The sequence below is a fragment of the Camelus dromedarius genome, chromosome X, assembly GCF_036321535.1.
Source record: "Camelus dromedarius isolate mCamDro1 chromosome X, mCamDro1.pat, whole genome shotgun sequence".
In the NCBI taxonomy this organism is placed as follows: domain Eukaryota; kingdom Metazoa; phylum Chordata; class Mammalia; order Artiodactyla; family Camelidae; genus Camelus; species Camelus dromedarius.
Genome location: NC_087472.1, coordinates 37833872 through 37850631, shown reverse-complemented (window position 1 = coordinate 37850631; position 16760 = coordinate 37833872). Strand labels below are relative to the sequence as shown.

The following is a 16760-nucleotide window of genomic DNA, read 5'->3' as shown; positions in this document are numbered from 1 at the left end:
TACTGTGTCTATGAAGGCTTTCACTCTACAAAGCAGAGTTGAATAGTTACAACAGGGACCTAATGGCCCACAAAACCTCAAATATTTGTGATCTGGCCCTTTTCAGAAGTTTATTGAGCTCTGGCTTAGGAAAGTGTCCTTAAAGCAAATGTACAGTAACTGTGGTAAAGGTCTGATGGTCCCTTTGGCTAAGTCTAGGAAGATTTACTGTAGTTACTTGTGACTTCATTGTACAGTCCTTCCCCAGTAGTCCATTCATTAAAAGGTGTTCTGGGTCAAGTGTGGGAACTGAGTAAGGGATTACCAGTTGCCATCAAGATAGCTCAAGTCACCAGATCTAGAGATTTACTTATTTAAATTTTATGTTCTTATATTTTGCTATGAATAAATATTTATTTATCTTTTATTCATTTTTATGCTGATCAAATTCAACCTTAAAGGATGTACAGATATTTCAAGATCCAGAGGATCTGTTGATCAACTAGCCACCTTCAAAGGTTGGTATAGATCAAACCAACGTGAAAACCCTTTTGTACTTGCTGCTTATTAAGGTAAACAGCATTCAGCTTAACACAGGAGCTTAAGTGCTCCTACTGGGCCTGCAACTCCAGAATCCCCACATCCCCACTGAAATGAGGGTGACCATGTCAATGACAGGATCTCCCATCTTATCTGTGGTCCACACAAGTAGCCACCTCAGAACACTTCAAGATGAAGATGCCCTCCTCACTAATATGTTTCTCAAAGCTGTGGGGAAGGGAGTGTCCTCTGAGTCCCTACAGCAGCTGCTTGGTCCACTGACTTACATTGACTTCAAAGGCATTTCCACTCAAATGACTGCAGGTGGTGACTCTTGCAACTGTTTCACCATTGCGTGCCATGGAACACCAAAACTTCATCCCCTCATATCAGCTGGATCCTTGCTATCTTCAGATCCACCTTGGCCAGATAACTTTTCCCAGATTCCCACTTCCTTCAGGGCCTCTGGCTTGCAGCCAAATTTTCTGTCAAGTACTCTATTAATCATAGGTCCCACTTGCCTCTGTTAGCTATTTATTCTAGCTATTTCATTAAAATAAGGCATCCTTAATAAAAACATATTATATCACTTACAAAAACTCTGTGAGGGTCAGAAAAGCACGCTTAGATGCTGCAAAGCCAGGAGAAGCCCACTCAAACTACAGGACTGTTACAGCTGAAATACTATTGCTGTCTACACGCTAACCAATATGTATGACAGAGACTGAATTCCAGGCACTCTGTGGTAGCTGCCCATAAAACCCAGACACCTCTCCCACCATATGTAGCTGGTCCTGCACGTGGCTCTCACATTACTCAGTTTTACCTCCAAGTTTCACTATGATGCATATGTTTAATACACAGAGATCCTGTTTGGGACTCTAGACGCAAGTAGGGGGTCTAACACTAACATAGCTCTCCATTCTTGTTTTTAGCTTTCCAGTCTCCACAGTACAGGAAAACATACAAAAATGTTTATGAGTGTTGGAAAAGTTGCGAAGTGAGCCAATTCGTGGTATATTCCATAGGATTTTTTTTGCTATTGTAAATGGTATATTCACAATGAAAATATTATTTTCTATTTGTTGCAATTATTTTGTGTATATTAGTCTTACAGCCAATAAACTGGTTAGTCTCTATTATTACAATTTTCTGTAGATTCTCTTGAATTTTATATTAAGGCAATTATACTCAGTTTTGTTTCCTTTCACTTTTATACATGTATTAATTAATGTATATATATTGTGGCTTACTGCAATGTCTAGGAGACTCAGTAAAATGTTGAACAGAAGTGATTATATGAATCACCTTTGCCCCTTCCGATTTAAAATGGAATGCTTTTAATGTCTCACTACTATGTATGGTATATGTTGTAGTTTTTTTTTTAATACCAATTATCATTTTAAGGAAATATCTTTCTATTCCTGGTTAGCTGAGAGTCATTTTTGTTGGTGTTTAATCTTGATTGGTTGTTGAATTTTATTGTACACCTTTTTTTCTGGAATCTTTGTGATAATCATTCTTTTCTTGCTCCTTTAGCATTATGGATCTTCAAATGTTAAGCCAACATTGCCAGTCTGAGATAACCACAACTTTGCCTTGCTGTATTGTTTTAGCCATTGCTGGATTATATTTGCTATTATCTTATTTCTATTTTTTTTTGCATTTTTATAACCAATTAAGATTGACCAGTAATTTTGCCTTCTCATGCATTCTTTGCCAAGAATACTGTTGATATTAATATTCTGTTTCTTCAATATAAAATTTTTCTAGAATTTACCCACCTAATATAAATTTTCAAATTATCAGCATATCTTTTTCATAATACTATCTTTTACATCTTTATTGTAAGTACATGGATGACACCTTTTTCATTCAAAAGTGGCTTATCTGTGCCTTCTAATTTTCTTGACCCATCTTGCCAAAGCTTTCCTTTTTTTTTTTATATTTTGAAATCACCAACACCTAGCATTTTTATTCAACTCTTTTGTATCTGTTATCAATTTCATTAATTTTTGCTCTTTTTTATTTTTTTTCTTGACAATATGGAAAGGCACAAGATTACTTTTATTAAGTATATGACAAATCAACAGTCTTTTCATCTACCATCAGGTTTTCTTTTATAATTGTTATCCTTGAATAGCATGGACAGCCAAATATCCAATACATCTAATTACTTGGAAAAGACCTGTGACTTACCAGTGCTGGGGATTTAATCAAGCCCATTGTTGGAATATCAGATGATTAAGGGAGATGGAATTGCAGCAATGAAGTAAAGGAATTTCTATGATAAGTATACATGAACTTCATTTAAGAGGGTAGCATACAATGTAGAAAGGAGTAGGAGTAGAAACAGCATGGACTGTGAAATCATATATCTCGAATGTGCTATGTCACTTACTGCCTATGTGATTTTAGGCAAGTACTTAATCTTTCTGAGCTTCAATTCCATTATGTGGTAGTCAGTAATGCTGTTTGCCACGAGTTTCCATTTCTCCCTGTTCTGGGGGCTTGGCAGAACTGCACTTCTTAACCTTTGTTTGGGCAGGGTTGTGTATGCGACTAGTTCTGGTTAATGAGTTGTGAGTAACATGTGCTATCTCTGGGCCAGAACATACGGTTGTTGGTTTGAGACCCTCCAGGGCTCTCTCCCCCTCAGGCACAGTGACAGACAACTTTCTAGTTGGTGGCTGCTCTGTTAGTTTGGGTCTCCAAGTCATTCCAATAAGAATGGCTCAGACCCTAAAATGTCCACCATCCTGTGATGGACATGCACCTGCCATCAACATGTAGTGGGAATGAGGAACATGCCATTGAGATTTGTGGATTGTCTACTACCATAGCATAATCAAGCCTCTCCTGACTCTTGTATCTTATCTGTAAATTAACATCCTCTCAGGATTTTTCTGAAGATTAAATTAGATAACTTATATGACAAGGTTATCAAAGTGCTCAACATATGAGAGGAACTGAAAAAATGGAACATACAATTATTAAGTAATAACAAACTGTTTAAAGTGTGGAAAATTGGTATAAAATGAGAGATATTTCATCTGTTCATCATTACGGGTAAGTCTTATCATCCTTTCAAGAGAAGGGCAAATATTCATTAAAAAAAAGAGTAGGGCATTTTATTTTATATATAAGATTTCCTAATGACTAGCACTTGTGTGCTTATTTCTTGCCATCATGATATCAGAAACATAAATTGAGGTTATATGTAAAGAATGAAAAAGTGGAAAGATTCAGCAAGAGAGAGAATGACTAATAAGATAGAGTGAGCAATAAGTAGTTTTTTTTAATGAGAAGAATAGATTATAATCATTAGTAAATATACATTACATTATCCTTAGTAAACAAAAGTACAAGGTATTAATGTGGTAGAAGAGATTTAGTTTGAACAGGCTTTCTCAAAATGTTTCCTGAGAAACACTAGTACTTCAAATGGTCTGTGGGAAAATGTTCCATTCCCAGAACAGTAAAAAATAAATTTATATTGTTTTTAAGGCACCCAATTCGTGGTGTTCTATCATAGTACCCTGAACAGAGTAAAACACTACCCCTCTCTCTGAGATTCAAGTTGCATATTAGCATATTATCTTTAAAAATATGGCAATATAGAAATTCTTTTACCTTCATTTCTGCATGTCCCATATTTCTTTGATGGAAGAAAACATTTTTGTTGCTGCTGTCTCTCAGACATAGTTGTAGAACAAACCTGAAAGTGTTGAAATGAGAGAAAAATAAAGTGGCTATTATATAATAAAAATATCATCCCTTTAACTATCTCTCAAACAATATTTAAATCCCTCATAAATGTAAATACAACCTTTTATTTGCTGAACTTTACCATTAAGTGCCATCTACATGACTTTTATGAACTGCATCACCTATAATTTTAATTAATATGTTTTTCTTAAATTAATTCACTAATTTTTTCCACACAAAGAAAAGGAGGGAGTTTTCAAGGAGTCTAAGAAGGAATGGCTAGAAAATCAGGAGGAAAATCAGAAACTAAATAGTGCCTGGTTAGACTAGTTTAAGCCAGCTGGAGATCGCAATCAGAAAAAGATTACGGTATTCCACCCCAAATGCACTTTGAAAAACTACTGAACAGCAAAGTAAATAAAAATAAATCCTGAATTTTCACATGATGGCTACTTTCACACTTTTATTGAAAAAATGTTAAATTCTTAAAAATAAAAAACTCTCTCCTTTCCTCTCTCTATAGAACCAATTAAGAGACAGAAATTAAGATCAGATTTAGAATCATCTCTACAAATTGGCATCTAAGAGGTCTCTGGCGTCCTTAGTAACAAACGCGTTCTGAGGAGGGCAGAGGAGGGTGCTATACTGTAGACATTGAATGTGGAAGGGCGATAGGTAAGGGTAGGGCTTTAGTGTGGGGGAGGGGAAGGGAAAGGGGAACGCGGCGGGGAAGAGGGGTGGCCCGGGGGAGGGGGAAGGGAGGGGAGGGGAGTTCCCACCGGGGAATCCCACCCCCTCACCCAGTTTCCAGAGCCAGGTTGCTAAAAGAAGTCCATGAACTCCTGCCACCCCATGTCCCGCCAGTTCTCTGAGAAAATTTCTAGTACCAGCCGGCGCCCCTCCTACCGAATACTGCCCACCACAGCAGGATATAAAAAGTTGGTGGGAAGACTGAGATTCGAGCCAGGGTCTCATTTAAATTCTCTCCCTACGCCCCTCAGCCAGGATGTGGACCTTAGTTCTAAAGATCTTCTTCACCTACCGGTCTGTCTCCTCAGAAGGCTTAGCCGAGCTACCGTTCAGGGGACTCCCCTCATGCATAAAGGGCGCATCCTAGGGCGCGCCCTGGGTCGCAGTCATACAACGTCACATGACTGCGCAATCCACGTAACGCGCCACTGCGCAATTCATGTAAGGCGCCACTGCGCAATCCATGTAAGGCTTGTGTGGCGAGGGGAGGGGCGGGGGAGGACGGCTTAATGGAAAGATCCAAGTGACCTCAGGGTTCAGGAGCCCTCAATCCTCACCTGACTGAGAGAGTTGAGCCTCACAAGACCACAGCCCAATATGCCATAGGATTTACATGATCAACAGCGATTGGAGAGCTGCAGTGTTCACACAACTGTAAAAGGCTTTGCCTTCCATGTGATGGTAGGAGCCACGTCACTGTAGACACATAGATCTGAAGATTTTGGTGGCCAGCAATCTTCAGGAGATAGAGATGACTGAGCTTGCCATGTGACCAAGGAGCATATGTAATCACTGCATCCATATTACCCTCAGAAGGACTTGGAAGGCTAAGACTTCCACATGCCACTAGCTAGTAAGAGCCACATGGTAGGACAAATCCATAGTGATGGGCAAGGTTTAGGAGTCCACTTTGCTCTAGTGAGTTGAAGAGCTGGATCTACGACATGATCATAGTGTCAACATGTCCAGGGAGACTACATGAGCTTATGGTGCTGACATGACCAGTACATCTGGGCCTGCCGCATAACTGTAGTCCACGTGATGGTAGCATACACATGACCACAACCTTAGGAACCCATAGTGCTCACAAGCTGGATCAGCTTCCTGAAAGCAGGGTACAGTGAAAGTAGGGTTCTCCTGGCCGCATGTTACAGGAAACCATTCTCTTAATGAGACATGGAGATCTGAGGTTGCCTACATTTCCCAGCTCCCCATTCACAGTGGTGCCTCTGGGTGATCTTCCTTAGCACACAAACTTGGGCTTCACCTGCCCCACCCACTTCTTTAATGTGCTAATGTGCTTTAGTTCACCTTTTAAATGTGCTAATTTGGTTTTTTTCTAAATAAACATGAAATTTAATACATAAATGAATACATAGCAATGAACTAGGTCATCCCTAAAACCATAACCATGCCATATTGTAAGGACTACTTAAAAACTTACGGAGTGGGTACAGGTAAGAATTGTTGACTTAATTTTATGCAAGTCTAAGAGAAATTAAAGCAAACCTAGTAAGTGGATTTTAGTTATTAATTTTTAAATGTATATAATGATTACTATGTGTCAAGCACTTTAAAATATTAATTCATGTAATACTGGTAATTTTGTAAACTAGATGCTATTGTTATTTTTCCAATTTTCACAGATGAGGAAGTTGAAGCACAGAAGTGTTGTCACTTGTTTATGAAGTCACTGAATTAATAGATGGCAAGCCAGGGTTTACCCCCCAGACACTCTGGCTCCAGACTTTGTGTTTTGATCACCCACAAGATTATCCAAAGAAAATTAATATTAATTCAGCCTTCATTATTCAAACCAACTGGAAAGCCATCTTCAGTTACTGAAAAGTTGAGATCATGGAGGACCTCTTTGAAATGCCATTTAAATCATTTCAAGTACTACCAGTAATTTGATATAATCAAAGTTGAAGCTAATTAAGGACCTCAGATTCATTTTAACATAAAAATATAAACTTACACTTAATATGTGAAATATTTGTGTATTTAAAAGGTGGTATAAAATGCTAGATGCTAGTTGAAAACATTTCTTTTATTTTTAAACACTATAAAGAGAAATATTGCAGACTTTGAACATCATGCCTGGCTCTTGACAGAATTCCAAAAATTAAAAATGAGTGGAATCTGAATTAGACAATAGCTTACTTATATTTTGTCTGTGTCTTTCTAAAAAGAACAGAGAAAAGGGAAGGAGGATATACAATATAGTTTTTTTAAATTGCAGTTTTATAAGCACCTCTTTTGCTAATTTGTGTGGAAAACTGAAGCTTTGTCTGTATATCCAAAATAAATTTAATGTGATCTTTCTGGTTTACCGGCTTAGGCAAACTTAATACTATACAAGCAGTGGGATTATTTTGCTAGAACCCTGCAACATGGTATGGCTACATAAATAAACTGAAGAAAATACCACAGACTAAATTTTGCACCATGTTTAGATTTGAATATACTAGTTAGTAAGGACAACAGACTATGTGTTTGTAGTTTTAAGCCTATTGAAGGAAGTTGTGAATTTTTAGAGTAACTGTATTTGGGCAAATTGGTGTTCCTTAGATAATTTTGGAAAATTATTTAATGGACATATGTAAATGCAGGATATGAAAATGGAGCCATATTTACAATAGAGCCCATTATGAAACTTCAAGTTGGATTTAGGAATCATCTATATACAATCACAGGATGGAATCTCATATTAAGACCTGATGTCTATCCCAACTCTAGTTTCTGTAATTACCTACGGAAGGACAAATCTACCAGTGGTGATTGAGATTGACTTCTTTCACCAAAAACAAACCCTGGAGTTCTAATTACAACTTTTCTTGGGAAAAGTCAGATATTGTTCTGTCAGATCTGGTAGTCATATCATTTATTCTTTCTCTGAGATGATTACCAGGGGTTTTTCTTAGGATTAAAAATATATTAATTTACATCAGTGGGTGCCTGTCAGCCCTTTCTAGTATAAATTGGGGAAGGGAGGCTAAGCCTATGGATAAACACCTATATGAACACAGCTTATACGTGCTAGGCAGTTTAGGCACTACATTTTTCAGGCACTGTGTCTATTTAGGTGAGGCAGGTTGATAAATTATTCGTCTTGAATGCTATTTGGCAAGATTTACTGAGAACAACTTTTACTTCTCTTATACTTCTGTTCTGTGGTGGACATTTTGGAGGTCACTGCTAGTGGCTTTACTTAACACAGAGAAATGGGCAAAGGGAATAACTGTTGTGATACTGTTAAAAGCAAATACTCAAATGCTTTGGGTTCAAACACAAACACGTACAACTGAAGTAGAGATGCTATGTGAGTGTACTCTCAGAAAGTAAAATTGACTTAATCTGGTAATATTATCTAAGGGGATTTATCAGATATGGCTGTACCTATATAAAAACTATAATCAAAACATGTTTTTATTTGTTCCTTTAAGTAATTCATTCATTAACTAGGTCAGTGTCATGAAATGGGAAAGAGAACCAACTGTAGACAGGGCTCCCTGTCAAAGTACTCAATGGGCTCCCCTTCTCCGCAAAAAATGTAAAATTTAACAGCTGTAGGTGATGAACTCATTCTTGGGGACTACTACAGCATGGAAATAGAAAATTGCATTCACAATGAAAACTTTTTTGAGGCCAAAGGTTGTAATGGAGAGAGAAGGCAGGGATTCCTTATAGGGCTTTTGCTCATAAACTGTGCCATTTGTGATGGTGTGATTCTCTGATACAGTTTGAAAATCCCATCCACATGAAGACCATTAACAAATAAATGTGTAATTAGGCATTTAAAATTAGTGGAAGGGGAGAATTTATATGGTCCCAGGTTGGCTCTTGTTATCCACTCACTGTTACTATTTTTTGCCACCCCCCAAAATAATGTTAACTATTGTTTTTGATAGTATTGTGAGATCAGTTTTTATGTAAGCAGACACATTGTTTTCTTGTTATAATATCACACTTCAATCTACTTTCTTTAGAAGAAAATTGGACTTTGAAGACTAAGTGATATCAATGGAGTTTTTATTTTCATAACATCACCAAATGATTTCTTAATCATCTTAAAATCAGTAGCCTATTTGGGCCCAATTATAATCTAAAATGTACAAGATGCTCTACCAATTTTTTTTCACAAAATCTAAGAAAACATGGCATGCCCTGTGCTCTCTAAAAACTGACAGGTACTTTCAATAGTTGATTAGAACTGGATTCTGAAATTTGAATTTAGTCTGTTGTATCTGTTTTTATATGGGATACTTTCATACAAACCAGTAATTAAGTTTCTCAAATAGAGAGGGGAATCAAGATGGTGGAATAGGAAGACTTGGAGCTCACCTCCCCCCACAAACACATCAAAAATACATCTACATGTAAAACAATTCTCACAGAAAACCAACTGGAAACTAGCAGAAGATTGTACAATGAAAGCTGCAAGAAATATATCGACATAGCCAGGAAGGATGGAAAAAACTTAAAAAGGCATCAGGATAGTATCAGTGCCCCTGTACAGGAAGGGATATGTAAAGGAGAGAAGGTGCACATAGGCAAATCTTCACCTTGGGGAGCCCCCTTGCCTGTTGGGAAAACCAGTGGGACAGACAGATGGGCTAGAGCAGCCTATAATCTATTCGTGAAGAGTGTGTGCATGCTGGTTTGCTAACATTTAGGGCAGAGAGAAACCGTAGCTGGTGGCTGCTGCCTTGCTGCACTTCCCAATCTAAAGCACACACTGGGCAAGACCACAAAGACACACAACAGCTGAGCACTGAATCTCAGGCAGGCAGACCCAGGGAGAGGACTCAATCTAGCTATGTGGAAAAGCTGTAGGCATAACCCTTACAGACTTCAGACAATACTACAAAGCTACAGTAATTCAAAAAGCATGATACTGGCACAAAAACAGACATGTAGATCAATGGAACAGAATAGAGAGCCCAGAAATAAACCCACACACCTCTGGTCAATTAATCTATGACAAAGGAGGCAAGAGTATACAATGGAGAAAAGACAATCTCTTCAACAACTGGTGTTGGGATAGCTGGACAGCTACATGTAAATCAATGAAATTATGCCACTGTTCTCACATTATATGCAAAAATAAATTCAGAATGTTTTAAAGATCTAAATAGAAGAAATGACACCGTGAAACTCCTAGAAGAGAACATAAGCAAAACATTCTCAGATATAAAACACAGCAATATTTTCTTAGATCATCTCCCAAAGCAAAAGAAATAAAAGCAAAAATAAACAAGTGGGATGTCATGAAACTTAAAAGCTCTTGCATCGCAAAGGAAACCACCAACGAAATGAAAAGACAGAGAGAAGATATTTGCAAACAATGTGACTGACAAGGGATTACTATCCAAAATATACAAACAACTCATACAACTCAATATTGAAAAAACAAACAACCCAATCAAAAAATGGGCAGAAGACCTAAATTTACATTTCTCCAAAGAAGACATCCAGATGGCCAACAGGCCCACAAAAAGACGTTCAACATCTCTAATTATTAGAGAAATGCAGATCAAAACCACAATGATGCATCACTTCACACTAGTCAGAATGGCCGTCATCAAAAAAATCTATGAGAAATAAATGCTGGAGAGGGTTTGGAGAAAAGTGAACTCTTGTACACTGTTGATGGGAATATAAATTGGTGCAGCCACTATTGAAGAGTATGGAAGTTCCTTAAAAAACTAAAAAACTACTATATGATCCAGCAATCCTATGCCTATCTGGAAAAGACAAAAACTCTAATTCGAAAAGATACATGCACCTCAATGTCCATAGCAGCACTATTTACAATAGTCAAAACATGGAAACCATCCAAGTGCCCATGAACAGATGATTGCTTTAAGAATATGTGGTATATATATATACAATGGAATATTACTTGACCATAAAAAGAATGAAATATTGCCATTTGCAGCAACATAGATGGACCTAGCCAATATTATACTGAATGAAGTAACTTAGAGAAAGACAAATATTATTTATATGTGGAATCTAAAAAATAATATAAATGAATCTATATACAGAACAGAAACAGGCTCACAGACAGAAGACAAACTTATGGGTATCAAAGGGGAAAGAGAGGGGGAGGGATAAATTAGGAGTATGGGATTAACAGATACAAACTACTATACATAAAATAGATTTATTGTATAACACAGAGAGCTATATTCAGTATCTTGTAATAACCTATAATGGAAGATAATCTATATGTTATATAACCTATAATGGAAAAATATATATATATATTTCTGAATCACTTTGCTGTACACCTGAAACTAACATAATATTGTAAATCAACTCTATTTCAAAAAAATTTCTCAAATAGTATAAATTAATATATATAGATGGGCAGACCAGAAAAATTGGAAATTTAGACTTAAATTCACTCATGTCACTTATGGAGTAGCATCCATCAAAACACATGTTATTATAAAACTATACGTAATTGGAAATTAAATAATTTTCACATTTGCTACCCTAATCATAAAATCATACTCTATCTACACAATTTTTAACTGGTAAATTCAGCAAACTTACACTCAACATCATAAAACAAAAGTATCATCAGGCAGAAATTTTAAAACTGCAGAAGAGGGAGGTGATTTTTCTTGGTGTAGTTTCTTAAAGGGAACACATTCTTTTGAAAGAGATTGTAGTAAGCTTATGATTTGTTTCTTGTAATAAACTTATCTCTGATAAATCATTATCAGTAATTAGACCTGGTGAAAAGGCAGGATAATCAGTGTTTTTAAAAATTCTTCTATTGAAAACATCAAAAACTGTATTGACTGATAGAAAATGACTCATTGGTCAAGTTGCTCAGCTGGCTTAGTCAATCGAGATTATTTAAAAATGAAACAATAAACATGATTATTTTTATTTATCCATTTTGGCATGAAAACAACATGAGATTTATCTTCTTAACGGATTAATAGTACAATACAGTATTGTTATCTATAGGCACAAATGTTGTACATCATCTCTAAAGCTTATTCATCTTGCATAACTGAATTTATATGTGTTGATTAACAACTTCCCATTTCTGCCTCCCCCTAGCCTCTGGTAGCCACCATTCTTTTCTTGACTTCTATGAGATTGACTATTTTACATACCTCATATATGTGTAGTCATGCAGTATTTGTCCTTCTGTGACTAGCTTATTTCACATAGCAAATGTCCTCAAGATTCATCCATGTTGTCACAAATGGTAGGATTTCCTTCTTTTCTGTTGAAGTATATAATTACAGTATATATTTGTAATTTATTTCATACCTAATAATTTGTACCTCTTATTCCTCCTCCTTATTCCTCCTCCTTTCCCTATCCCCACTGGTAACCACTAGTTTGTTCTCTATATCTATGAGTCTGTTTCTTTTTTGTTATATTCACTAGTTTGTTGTACTTTTTAGAGTCTACATATAAGTTATATCATTCACTATTAATCTTTATGACTTATTTTATTTAGCATAAAACCTTTCAAGTCCATCCATGTTGCTGCAAATGGCAAAATTTCATTCTTTTTTATAATTCTGTAGAATTCCGTATTTCTTTATTCATTCATCTGTTGATGGACACTTATATTGCTTCCATATCTTGGAAATTGTACATAATTCTACTATGAACATTGGGGTGCATATATCTTTCCGAATTAGTTTTTGATTTTTTCAAATATATACCCAAGAGTGGAATTGCTGGGTCTTATGGTAGTTCTATTTTCAGTTTTTTGAGAAATCTCCATACTATTTTCCACGGTGGCTGTGCCTATTGACATTCCCATCAAAAGTGTACAAGGGTTCCCTTTCCTCCACATCCATGCCGACATTTGTTGTCTTCTTTTTCATGATAGCCATCTGACAGGTATGAAGTGATATCTCATTGTAGTTTTGATTTGCATTTCTCTGATGATTAGTGATGTTGAGTATCTTTTCATGTGCCTGTTGACCATCTGCATATCTTCTTTGGAAAAGCATCTATTCAATCATTCTGCTCATTTTTAATTGAGTTTTTTTTTATGTTGAATTGTATGAGCTGTTTATACATGTTGAATTTTAATCCCTTATTAGTCATATCATTTTCAAATATTTTTCACCATTCAGTAGGTTGTCTTTTAATTTTGTTGATGGTTTTATTTGCTGTGCAAAAGCTTTCAGGTTTAAGTAGAATTTGCTTCTTTTTCAAGGTTGAACACTATTCCCTTGTATACCATTTTTCTTTATCCATTCATCCATCAATAGACATTTAGGTTGTGCTCATGCAGGCACCCCTTGCCTGTGTGGCCCGCTGTTGTCTATAGCAACATAGCTACTAAACTTTTCCCTTGTTCTTTGCCCCGGTGCTCACACGGGCACCTCTCATCTGTGTGGCCCGCTGTTGTCTATGACAGCATACCCTAATAAACTCCTTTTCTATTCCCATACTTTATCTCTGGTAAATTCTTTCACCAACCTTCGTGTCACCACATCAAGGGGCCGCTGTGTTGTGTCCCACAACATTTGGTGGCCCGTACATAGCTAGGACTCTGGGGGAGCCCTTTGGGCTTCTCCCTCTTTCTCCTCCTCCCTACAGGAGTCTCCCCCTGGCTTGATCGGGCCCTCCCAGGAGGCCAGATCATCAAGGCTGACTCCCTTCTCCCCCTGGCTTGATCGGATGCTCTGTTCTGGAGGCCAGAATCATCAGGGAAGTCTTCCATTTTCTGCTTTCCTTTCCTTTCTCATACTTTTCTGCTCTTCCTATCGTTTGGAAATTCCCTGAAGTCTTGCCAAGAATTGAGGAACCCTGGCTGGGCTACTCTCAGTGGGCTCTGAAACTCAGTCTGACAGACAGTAATGACCCCCAGCCCTTAGTGGTGAATGCACATGGGAAAGGTATATTTTGTTTTCTAAGTACCCTTCTCTCCCCTCCTCTTTCTCTCCCTTCCTCTATCTCTGGCCCTTGAGACTCTCTTTGGTTCTTGGGCCCAACCACATGGTGTACCTCTGCATCTTCTCTCCACTTTTTTAGGATCACATCTCCAGATTTGCCCAGCCTCCTGCCTTTGATCACCATGCCAGGTAGGAGTCACAGGTGGATGATGTCTTTCCAGTGCAAATGAATCCAATAGCTCAACCTCAGTTCATACCTTTGGATGAAGTTCTTTGCTGTGCTGTATCAGATATGAATGCCACTCAGATTGTAGTAACACAGGAGTCACTCTTGGAATATCTGATGAAATATTACCCCAGCATTACAATTCCACCTCAAGATAGTCTCTATACCACTCTGAGAACTCTGATTAAAGAAAGGAAGATTTCTCACACTGGATACTTCGTAGTTACTCCTCACACTTACTTCATCACAAATACAACTCCCCAAGAAAATAAGAGAGTCCTATCAAATGAAAGCCCCTGGATGCCAACTTCCACTACATATCTGGTGAATGTGGAGAGCTGTGCATAGTTAGTCAAAGAAAATGCAGCCCCATTTCCCACTGTCAGTCTTGCTGCTGTTTCCCTGATGTGTGCACTCAGGGTATACTGGAACTATCAGCTGCTGCACAAGTGACTAGAAAAGGCCAGAAAGGTCCTGGGGAATCCAAATCTTTGGTACAGAATCGAGCAGTTTCAGTGTCTGAGGAGAATCACTTCTGTGAGAGCACGAAACCTTTACTACACACAAAAGACAGATAAAAAGTCAAGAAGCTTGGTTTTAGCCTTGTCTGGCACAGTATATCCAGAAAGGAGAAGTCCAGAACATAGCACAGCAGTTTCTCTGCTCAGTTCCCACCGGAAGAATGGCCTGTCTGAGATGAAGATAACTTGGACAATATCCCTTGAGACATGAGATAATCAAACAAATCAATCCCATTCTGACTGTTGACAACTTAATCAAACATTACTGTCCTAATGCAAAAATATGAAGAACAGAAGAAATGTAACAGCCAGGGCACTTCCACTGATATGTTGACAGTCAGGCATAAATATCTTTCAAAAGTGTGAGTTAAGAAAAAGCAAGGCCAGTCTGTAAAGCTCGAAGGTAGGTCCATTCTCATAGGGAAAGACACAAAACCAGGAGTCAGGTAAGTGGGCTGCAGCCAGGAAGCATTAGACTGGAGAGACAACCCAATATCCCTGCTACACAGCCCACCCCCAGAATTAAAAGCCCAAATGAAGCAGTAGTTCAGAAACCACTTGATGAGAATCCATCAGTGCTAGATTCCTATTTGTTTTACAAAAAGCAAATCAGTAATCTTTTCCAGGGTTTGTCTCACTGAGGGAGCCCAATACCAAAAGGTACAACATCCAGAAGACTAGTGATCTGAAACCCAGTCAGATTCCACCAAAGGGAAAGCCTTTCCAAAGGTCAGGGTCCTTGGATTCCTTAAGAATCTTTGAGAATGAAGTTGAACAGCCATGTGCTGAACAGTGTAATGATAAATTGAGAACAGAATCCATTTGTATGACTAACTCTATTGTCAAACCTATCAGCGATGACTTGAGATTCCCTCTTAAATTACTTTCAATGTAGTGTTTTGCAAAATGATTGTAAATGCTGTTCCTTGAGGGAAAGCATGTTGAGATATGATATGTATGGTGGAGAAAATGAGGCAATCCTTGAAGTCTTAAGGAAAAGTTATTCTCACTTTGACACACTAGAAGAGACAAAGGAAACACAGGATGTCCTGCCATCACGAGGCTCCTCTTTCTCAGACCTAGTATCCTCTGCTTATAGATTAATTGATAAAACAATATGCCAACTCCAAAATCTTGGTCTTTTAAATTACCCGATTGGTGCAAACCATTTGAGACAACCTGAGAGACAAGACAGAGACTCAAAGGAAAGTGTAATGAAAAAGGCATTTGTCCAGGAAGCAGAGTTTAGCCAATGAAGGGCTTTCTGATGATAACCAGGCCTTGTATCAGAATTAAGTGGAAGATGATGATGGGGCCTGCAGTTCATTATATCTAGATGAGGATGACTTTTCTTAGAATGATGACTTAATTCAAATGCTGCCTGGCCACTTTCAGTATCCCTTTACAGGAGCAAGCAAGTGGAATCATTTAGGAAAACAAAAGGTCACTGAAATGTCTCTGACTGAGTACACTAGCAACATACATAGAGGCATCTGAGCCTCAGGTACTTGAAGGAAATGAGCATTACAAACCCACTGGGTTGCTCACTAACCCAGGTGAAAGCCAAAACCCTAATCTCTCTGCTGAATGCTGTGTCTTCAATTCAGGGACCCAGTCTGGTTTTAATGATGAAGAGGAACCCAGTGTAGCTAACTGTGTCCAGGCCTCAGCACCTGCCAATGGAAGTATATTTGATTACTATGGCACAAGGAAAGATGCTTCTGAGGCTGAAACTCTCCAAGACTCTCTTTGTGACACAAGAAAGAAACCAGCTAGCTGGAGTCAGAGTGCTTAGAATCAGGAAATGAGAAAATCGTTCACACAAAAGTTAGAAATTTTCAACACTTCACATACACCTGTGTTGGCTCAGGAGATCCAAAATGAGCTCGGTCACTTGGAAGGAACAGAAAATCATACATGGCAGGAGATAGTGGAATAGATTCTCCATGGACACAGAGTCTGGCATCTAATAATTCAGTCATTTTGGATGGACTACAAAAAAGATAAAATTTTCTGCAGAACTTTGAAGGCACAAGGAGCAGTCAAACGCTCACATTCAATTGTTTACTGCAACTAACTCCGTTCATAAATGTTTAATTCTTTTTTTTTTCATTTGGAAACTTTTTTTGTAAAAATGTACAGCATTAA

The 16760-nt window shown here is 37.8% G+C and overlaps 1 pseudogene; it reads left to right on the top strand.

Moving 5' to 3' along the window:
- The first annotated feature begins 14079 nt into the window (after positions 1-14079).
- LOC105106136 (storkhead-box protein 1-like) lies at positions 14080-16709 on the top strand (annotated as a pseudogene).
- Positions 16710-16760: the final 51 nt, after the last annotated feature.